The sequence below is a fragment of the Camelus ferus genome, chromosome X, assembly GCF_009834535.1.
Source record: "Camelus ferus isolate YT-003-E chromosome X, BCGSAC_Cfer_1.0, whole genome shotgun sequence".
In the NCBI taxonomy this organism is placed as follows: domain Eukaryota; kingdom Metazoa; phylum Chordata; class Mammalia; order Artiodactyla; family Camelidae; genus Camelus; species Camelus ferus.
This window is the reverse complement of record NC_045732.1, coordinates 90,458,606-90,468,762: the sequence shown is the minus strand read 5'-3', so window position 1 is coordinate 90,468,762 and position 10,157 is coordinate 90,458,606.

Genomic DNA, 10,157 nt, shown 5'->3' with positions numbered 1-10,157 from the left:
TCATTCCCTAAAATTCAATTAAATGAGGCCTTTTAAACTGTTCATGTAGAATAACAAATGTTGGCAAGGATGTGGAGAAAAGGGAATTCTTGTGCATTATTGGTGGGAATGTAAATTGGTGCAGCCACTATGGAAAACAGTATGGAGGTTTCTTAAAAAACTAAAAATAGTTACTATATGGTTCAGCAATTCCACTCCTGGGTATATGTCCAAGTAAAATGCAAACAATGATTCAAAAAGATACATGTACCTCAATGTTCATAGCAGCCTTATTTACAATAGCCAAGATATGGAAGCAACCCATGTGTTCATCAACAGTCGAATGGATAAAGAATATGTAGCATATATGCATACGGAATACTACTCAGCCATAAAAAAGAATGAAATGTTGCTATTTGCAACAACTTGGATGGACTTAGAGGGTATTATGTTTAGTGAAATAAGTCAGACAGAGAAAGACAAATACTGTATGGTATTACTTATGTCTTGAATCTAAAAAATAAAACAAACTAGTGAATATAACAAAACAGAAACAGACTCACAGATATAGAGAACAAACTAGTGGTTACCAGTAGGGAGGGTGGGGCATGGTAGGGGATTAAGAGACACAAACTACTGTGTGTAAGATAAATAAGCTACAAGGATGTATTATTGTACAGCACAGGGAAAGCAGCCAATATTTTATAATAACTGTAAATGGACTATAACCTTTAAAAATTGTGAATCACTATGTTGTACACCTGAAACTTATATAAGACTGTCAATCAATTATATCTCAAAAAAATAAATAAAAATAAAATTTAAAAATGCTCATGTGGGAAGATATCAGTTAATCAACAAACATTTATTGTGTACAAGAAGTATATGCACAGACTTGTGTCACATGCTTCTGGTAAGTCAGACGAGCTTTAAAACACTGTTTCTGTACTCAAGAAACCTCTAGTGAGTTGGGGAGACAAGAACAACGTAATATTAAATAAAAGCAAACAATGTAGACAATTGAGAGCAAAATTCAGTCACATTAACAACAAATGCGATGAGAGTTCTGAGAAGGGAGTGTCACTCAGGCCTGAGGTCGCCAAGGGAGTTTTTGACGAGGAGAAAGTGGAGCTGGGCCTTAAAGAATGAGAAGGACTTGGGTGAGGGTGGAGGAGCAGAGAGCATTCCTGGAAAGAGGTAGCGTGAGAATGAGGATGAGAAAAGAAGATTAGGTGCCAGGTATTTGTAGGATGGTGAGCAGACGTGGGCTGGCTGGGATGGCAGGTTCATCCTGTGGAAGAGAAATCACGTGAGGGTGGCTTCTGAAGAATCTGGAAAATGACTCAAGGAGGACCTGTTATAGAAATAGGAGCTGCCTCAAAGATTGTAAGCAGATTTGAAACTTAGTGGCCACAGATGCAGTATGGTAACAATGACCTGCCCTTGGAAAATTGTTTTATTTAGGGAGTCCACAACACACAATCAGAGCAAAGTTTACGCATCCACCCTATTCTGGAAGAACAAAAGATGAAAGGGAAGTGGGTGGAGGTCAGAGCGTTTCTGTCTAGTTTACAGGCTCTGTGAGGACAGGACAGGCAATGATTCAAGTCAGCCTGGCATGGAAAGTGGGTAAAGAAACAAACTGAAAAGTGAAGTTTCTTGCTTTCATTTTGCTCATTACACATTTATCAATGACCCCCATCATTAAGGACACATAACTGTATTCCAATTTTCTGAATTTACTCAAATGCATTTCAATCTTAATGTCTACAATGTAAATTCCTTTAAAAAACGTAGTTGAAATTTCAACAAGGATTTTTTTTTTCCAGTTAGATTTCGTTACACAACAAGCTCATGCCAAGAGTTAAATTTAGATAGCAACTTTTTGGCTGTAATGGCACCCTGTGAATTCCTGCTACAGGACTTTAACCAGCACCCCAGTAGCTGGAAAGTATTCATGCTCCTCCCAAAGTACATACTGAATTGAACTCAGTTGAATTTTCAGGGCCAATTTACTCACTGATAAGATTTGGTTGAACATTCACTATTCACCAGGACACAAACACACGCACACACACACACAGACAAATTGCAAAACAATCAGAAGCTATCACAAAATTTTTATTTATCCTGTAAATACTTAATAAACAGCTCAAGTAACTGTCTAGTCAAACTTGTGGGTCACATAAGGATGACTATTTGTCAGAGAGGCAAACTAAAGCAGCATCTAAGTGACTTGATCATGTAAATGGATTCATCACTGTATCTAGCAGGCATCCAGTGAGGGCTTCCTTACCTGAATTCATCACTGGTACTGTGTCCAATAAATTCAGGTTCACAATCTCAGCACAAAACCTGTAATCCTTATTAGGAGAACTTATAAAACAAGTGAAGGGTAGAGAAAAAAGCTTTGCGGCTAAAAAAATTGGGAGAGGACCAAATGTACCCTGATTTCAAGGACCAAATAATTTAATACATCAATGCCAAAACTTCTAGTAGACTTGAAGGGAGTTTTCTGGGAAAGTAAAAAAAAAAAAAAAAAAAACCCAGAAGAGGACAGGACTCTTCCAAACTCATTTACAAGGCCTGCAGTATTCTGATACCAAAACCAGCCAAGGATGCTACAAGAAAGGAAAATTACAGGCCAGCATTCTTGATGAACATAGATGCAAAAATTCTCAACAAAATATTAGCAAACTGAATTCAGCAATATATTAAAAGGATCAGAAACCATGATCAAGTGGGATTTATTCCAGGGATGGAAGGACAGTTCAGCATCTGGAAGTCAGTTAGTGTGATACACCACATTAACAACACGAAGGATGAAAATCATATGATCATCTGCACAGATGCAGAAAAAGCATTTGACAAAATTCAACATCTATTTATGATAAAAACTCTCAACAAAGTGGGTATAGGGGAATACCTAAACATACTGAAGTCCATATATGACAAACCTACAGCTAACATCATACTCAATGGTGAAAAGCTTAACACTTTTCTGCTAATATCAGGAACAAGACAAGGATGCCCACTTTCAGATACTTTAAGTCAACATAATATTGAGAATCCTATCCAGAGCAAATAGGCAAGAAAAAGAAATAAAAGGAACCCAAATTGGAAAGGAAGAAGTAAAGCTGTCACTATTTGCAGATGGCATGATATTATGGATAGAAAACTCTAAAGACTCCATCAGAAAATTTTTAAAACTAGTACGTGAATTCAGTAAAGTTGCAGGATACAAAATCAATACACGAAAGTCTGCTGTGTTTCTATACACTAATGGTGAGCTACCAGAAAGAGAAATTAAGAAAACAATCTTACTTACAATTGTATCAAAAAGAATAAAATAACCAAGGAATAAATTTAACCAAGGAGGTATAAGATCCATATGTTGAAAACTACAAGACATTGATAAAAGAAGTTGAAGAAGATAGAAATAAATGGAAAGATATTCTGTGCACGTGGATTGGAAGAATTAATATTGTTAAAATGTCCATACCACCCAAAGCAACATACAGGGTCAATACCATCCCTACTAAAAATTCCAATGAGTTTATTTTTTTTTTTACGAAAATAGAACAAACAGTCCTAAAATTTGTATGGAACCATAAAAGTCCTTTTAGCTAAAGGAATCTTGAAAAAAAAAAAAAAACAAAGCTGGAGGCATCACAGTCCTTGATTTCAAAGTATATTACAAAGCTATAGTAATTATGGTATTGGCATTAAAACAGACACAAGATCAATGGAATGGGATAAAGAGCCCAGAAATAAACCCACCCATACATAGTCAATTAATTTATGACAAAAGAAGCCAAGAATATACAGTGGGGAAAGGATAGTGTCTTCAATAAATAGTGTTGGTAAAATTGGACAGCCACAATGCAAAAGAATGAAATCAAACCACTATCTTACACCATACACAAAAAATTAACTCAAAATGAATTAAAGATTTGAATAGAAGACCTGAAACCATAAAACTCCTAGAATACAACATAGGTGGGAAGTTCCTTGACATAGGTCTTGGCAATGATTTTTTTATAATTTGACACCAAAAATAAAAGCAACAGAAGCAAAAAAAACCCCAAAAAACAAAAAACAAAAAAACAAGTGGGACTACATCAAAATAAAAAGCTTCTGCACAGCAAAGAAAATCATCAACAGAATGAAAAGGTAACCTAGTGAATGAGAGGAAATATATGCAAGTCATATATCTGGTAAAATTCTAATATCCAAAATATATAAAGAACTCATACAACTCAATAGTGAAAAAAACCCCAAATAATTTGATTTAAAAATGGGCAGATGATCTGAATAGACATTTTTCCAAAGAGGATATACAGATGGCCAATAGATACATGAAAAGATGCTAAACATCATTTATAATCAGAGAAATGCAAATAAAAACCACTATGAGACATCACCTCACACCTGTTAGAAAAGCTATTATCAAAAAAGACTAGAAATAACAAATGTTTGTTGAGGATGTGGAGAAAAGGGAACCCTTGTGCACTGCTGGTAAGAATGTAAATTGGTACAGCCACCATGGGAAGCAGTATAGAAGTTCCTCAAAAAATTAAAAATAAAACTACCATATGATATAGCAATCCCAATTCTGGGTATTTATTTAAAGGAAAAAACTATTTTGAAAAGATATATGCACCTGTGTTCACTGCAGCAATATTTCTAATAGCCAAGATATGGAAGCAATCCAAGTGTCTATTGATGGATGAATGGATAAAGAAATTGTGATTATTTATATAATGGAATATTACTCAGCCATAAAAGTGAATGAAATCTTGCCATTTGTAACAACATGGGTGGACCTTAAGGGCCTTATGCTAAGTGAAATAAGTCAGACAGAGAAAGACAAATACCATATGATTTCTCTTATATGTGGAATACACACACACATGTATAAAACCCAAGCACTCATACATACAGAGAACAGATTGGTGGCTGTCAGAGGTGGGGGTTGAGGGGGTGGGAGAAATGGATGAATTTTTTTGTTTGTTTAAATAAAATGAATTTTTTAAAAAGAGTTGGAATGAAGAGTTTGGAGCACAGACAAGGAGAGAATTTTTTTAACATTTTTTAATTGAGTAATAGTCATTTTACAATGTTGTGTCAAATTCCAGTGTCGAGCACAATTTTTCAGTTATACGTGAACATACATATATTCATTGTCACATTTTTTTCACTGTGAGCTACCACAAGATCTTGTGTATATTTCCCTGTGCTATACAGTATAATCTTGCTTATCTATTCTACATTTTGAAATCCCAGTCTGTTCCTTCCCACCCTCCCTCCCCCTTGACAACCACAAGTCTGTATTCTATGTCTATGAGTCTGTTTCCAAGGACAGAATCTTAAAGTTCTACATTTCCCAAACTTCACACTGGCTTGAGAGTATCCTTAATGGCCTTTAAAATAATAATTCCATTTTTCTCTTACTATTTCAGAGTGATTTACCCTGGATTGTAAATTATGAGAGTTTCTTTATAGATAAATTTAGAAAAAATGTAAAATAGTCTGTCTTTTTTTTTAAACATCTTTTAACAGAATTTTGGACAATTAGTCAATGCCTTTGCTACCACTAAAGGGTGCATAACGATAATACTGTCATTATAACGTCATCTTTCTGGCCTAGATAGAATAGTTCTCTTCTGTCTTTCAAGGTCAGTCTCAATCTCAACAAGTCTTAGGAAAGATTACAAAACCCCTAGAGTAGAGGGGAGCTGGAAAGGATATTGCTTTAATCGTAGCATGAGAATGGAAAGCAACACCTTAGCCGTGAAATGTAACATTATCTTCTGTAAGAACAGTTCTGTGAAAATGATCAATTTCAACTCTGGTTTGCCTTAATTAATGAGGAAATAACTTACGTTTCTAATTTGGAAAGGTGTATAATTTAAATCCAGATTTCAGATTCTAAAATGTAAAGTACAGAAAAATCAAGCCGACATCAAATATGAAAATACCCCAACTAACTGTAAATGTGGTCACAACAGAATTATCAAAGCCACTGAGGACCAAAGTAACCTATTGATTACTTCAACCTTGAACAGAGGCCCAGGAAGGTTCATCTACTTGGCCAAAAGGCCTGAAATTGTTAGTGTACACATGAAGAGCTCATGATCCAATTTCAACATATTTGCTATCTTGGCAACCTGTGGTCAGAATGGGTGGGCAGATTCCCAAAGTTTAACCCAATATCTTGATTCATTTAGTTTCTTTCAGGAATTACAGCTTAATTCCTGGCTCTGGATTAATTTCACACTGCTGAAAACGATAAGGGCGCTCTCTGAAGCTTTGAATCCCTGGGGAAATGCAGTCCCTCGCCTCCAACAGTATAAGGACTTATTGACCCCTGTAGGTCTATGTCTTCCATTAATTTCAATTCAACTGCCTTGACACCCTCTTTCAGTTTTAGAGAACACCACCTTCTCTGCACACATGATTTTGTCCCACTTGCTCATCTACTGTAGATAAACTTTGGACTCTACTTTTCTATGATGCTCTAACTGATCTCTAATTTCTAAAACCTTTTATGTCTTATTTATTTTTTATTGAAGTATAGTCAGTTACAATGTGTCAATTTCTGGTGTACAGCATAATGTTCAAGTCATGTATATATATATACATATATTCATTTTTGTATTCTTTTTCATTAAAGGTTATTACAAGATATTGCATATAGTTCCCTGTGCTATATAGAAGATATTTGTTTTTATCTATTTTTATATATAATGGTTAGTATTTGCAAATCTCAAACTCCCAAATTTATCCCTTCCCACCTCTCTACCTCTGGTAACCATAACATTGTTTACTATGTCTGTGAGTATGTTTCTGTTTTGTAGATGAGTTCATTAGTGTCCTCTTTTTCTTTTTTTTTTTTTAGATTCCACATATGAGTGATACCATATGGTATTTTTCTTTCCCTTTCTAGCTTACTTCACTTAGAATGACAATTTCCCGGTCCATCCATGTTGCTGCAAATGGCATTTTTATTCTTTTTTATGGCTGAGTAGTATTCCATTGTATAAATATACCACAGCTTCTTTATCTAGTTATCTGTCAATGGACATTCAGGTTGTTTCCATGTCTTAGCTATTGTAAACAGTGCTGCTATGAACACTGGGGTGCATGTATCTTTTTGAATAAAGCCTTTTAGAATGCGAATCGGCTTAACTGCTTATAACCATCCAACCCTCCTGGCCACAGTTTGTTGCTAGCCAAGATATGTGATCTGGCATATTTCTCCTGTTAACCAAACATTTGGTTTTGGCTTCTCTTTTCCTATTTCTACATAAAGTCCATTTCTCCTGCTATCTTCTGGTCAGAATAAACATACATACAAACTATTCCATTAAAACTATTCTCTATATCAATTTCTAATCAATTGGGATATTGAGAATTTTATTGAGTAAAAATTCCAAAGGTGAGTTCAGAGTTCACAAAATAACCATTAAAATACAATAAAGGAGGATAAATTTGCTTTGTTGAGCAGATTTTATGTGTTCTAAAGCAGTATCTCAGTTCTTCAAACAAATGGTTTTTTTAGATGTTAATAATAGTTAACATTTATGGAGCTCTTATTGTGCGCCAGTCACTGTCTTAAGTGTTTTATATTCATTATCACATTCAATCATCCCAATACTCTGAAGTAGAGTATTAAGGAGCAATATTAAAGTCTAATTTCAAAACAAAATCTGTCACAGATCTCAATTCTAGACTTATCACCAAATAGTGGTATTGAGTTTTTCAATATTTAAAGTTCTCAGATGTCATAATAATAGAGTCATGGACACTAATTTAAAAATCTCCAGTTTCTCAATTTTCTTCCCAGCTTCCTGTAATTACAATACAAAAGCTCATTACTGCCTATCCATGGAAGCTAGAGGATCTTGAATTGCTTATAATTTTTTTGAACATATCTTTTCATGCATGTCTGGCAAATAAGTTAGAAAATGCTTGACACATTGGGTTTAAAATCACCCATTCAAAAGAACATGTGGTCCAGAAATCTGGCACCCAGCTGGCAGAAGGGAAGCATAAGAAGCCTTTGGGCATACTAAATCCCTCTGCCAATACTATAAATTCTCTACAAAAAAAATGGTTATCCAAATCAAAGTGAAAACTTTGAACCAAGATTCAGAAATTAGAAAAAAAAAAACTGTGAAGCTATAATCCTACAAGGTAGCCAGCACCTTTGTAAACTCCTCTCTCTGTTGCTAATTTGACAGCTTGTTCTGTCAAAATTTAGAGTATGCAAATCACAAGGAGAAGGCAAAATAAAAAAGATTTCTCCACATGAGGATTTCACAAGATCCGATTAAGAGCCTGAAAAGGAAGCAGGGCTTGAAAATAATCAAGGAAAATGCTGGAGTCAAACTAGCAAGTAAGTCTGTACACTAAGGTAAACACAAACATATACGGAAAATAAGAAAATACCTAGAGATAAGAATCATTCGGAAAAAAAATCAACTCAGCTTAAATGGCCAAGCCAAAAAGGAGGAGGAAGAAGAGTAATGGCTTAAATATCAGGTTAAAGAGAGTATTTACATTTATACTCAGGTGCACAGAATTCCATGAAAACTTAGAAAATTCTATACTTTAGCAACTATGTTGTGTTCATCAATTTAAAATCATGTGAGCGTACCTTATAGGAATGATGAGGAAATTCAGATTAGTATGATATCATCTATATCACCAAGTAACGCATGACTTAAATGATTAAATCTGACTGCCATATAATTCAATATATCAAGGAAGGAGATCAAAATGCATTGATTCTATTTTGAATAACAGTATATCGCACAAAAGATCATAAAGGTTCTCAGCATAATCGAAACTTCTTCAGTTCACACTGACATAAAACTGAGCTTAAATTCCCAGGGTTCGAATACGGATGGGATCATCAATCACCTGTACTTGTTTCACTAAAAACATTCAGGCCTCAAGCAACAAAGCAGCTTTCACATTAGTAATCACTGAAACAATACAACTTGGGTTATGAGGTTTCCCAAAAGTCAAACAAGAATCTTTCATCAAAGGATAAAGAATTTAAGAATGCTACAGTTGATGGGGGGAGGGTACAGCTCAAGTGGTAGAGCGCATGCTTAGCATGCACAAGGTCCTGGGTTCAATCCCCAGTAACCTCCACTCAAAAAATAAGTGAATAAATAAACCTAATTACTCCCTCCAAAAAAAGCCTGAAAGATCAAGTCTAGGTTATTTCCAAAAAAAGCCTGAAAGATCAAGTCTAGGTTATTACCTTCAGGCAAGTAAATGAAGGCCTCTAAACCATTCCGGGTAGTTTCGTATCCAATTATTGAATATATATTGATAGTAGTTCTCTATATATAATTTCTCTTTCATAAATATATTCTTCAAAGAAACAGTTATTAAAGACTAACTGGGGGCCACATAACTAGATGTCAAGGGTATAAACATGGATAAGCCACGGTCCCTCATGTTTGCATACTATTTCCCAAATTTCAAACAAATTTGCAAAAGATAATCTAGGCAGTTAGATGACATGATTTTAGGAATCCAGATGTTACATACTCTTCATTTTTAACAAGCTTCTGTGGAGGCCGACAAGATTACTGATGAATAGGCCAAACCATAATACCCTTAGGAACTTACTCACTCCTTGACCACGTTCCCCAGGCAACTTCCCATTATCTACTGAGCTGCAGTTCTCTCTCTCCCACAATCCACTTAAATATTCAGCACTGCCCCTCTCTCAAGGAAGGCTTATTAAGCCTTCATTGCTGGAATACCTTCCAACTGCTGCCTCTTCTTTCTCACTCCTCGTCCCCCCTATATGCACTACAAGATGACTTCCATCTCCACCATTCTATTACAACTGTTCGAGGTTCTAGAACTGCATTCAAGAACAACACTAATATGAATTAAATGTTGCTAGAACTGTAGGTACGTTTACTATTGCCCCCCCCCCCCAGCATGGCACCTGGCACGACCAGGTTCTCAATAAATGCTAGCTGAGTTGAAATTTATGTAAATAATAAAGGTGGCAGTATGTATAACATAATAGGTACTCAATAAAAAAATCTCTGAATTGCGGAGGAAGGTATAGCTCAGTGGTAGAGTGTGTGCTTAGCATGTATGAGGTCCTGGGTTCAATCCCGAGTACCTCCACTAAAAAATAA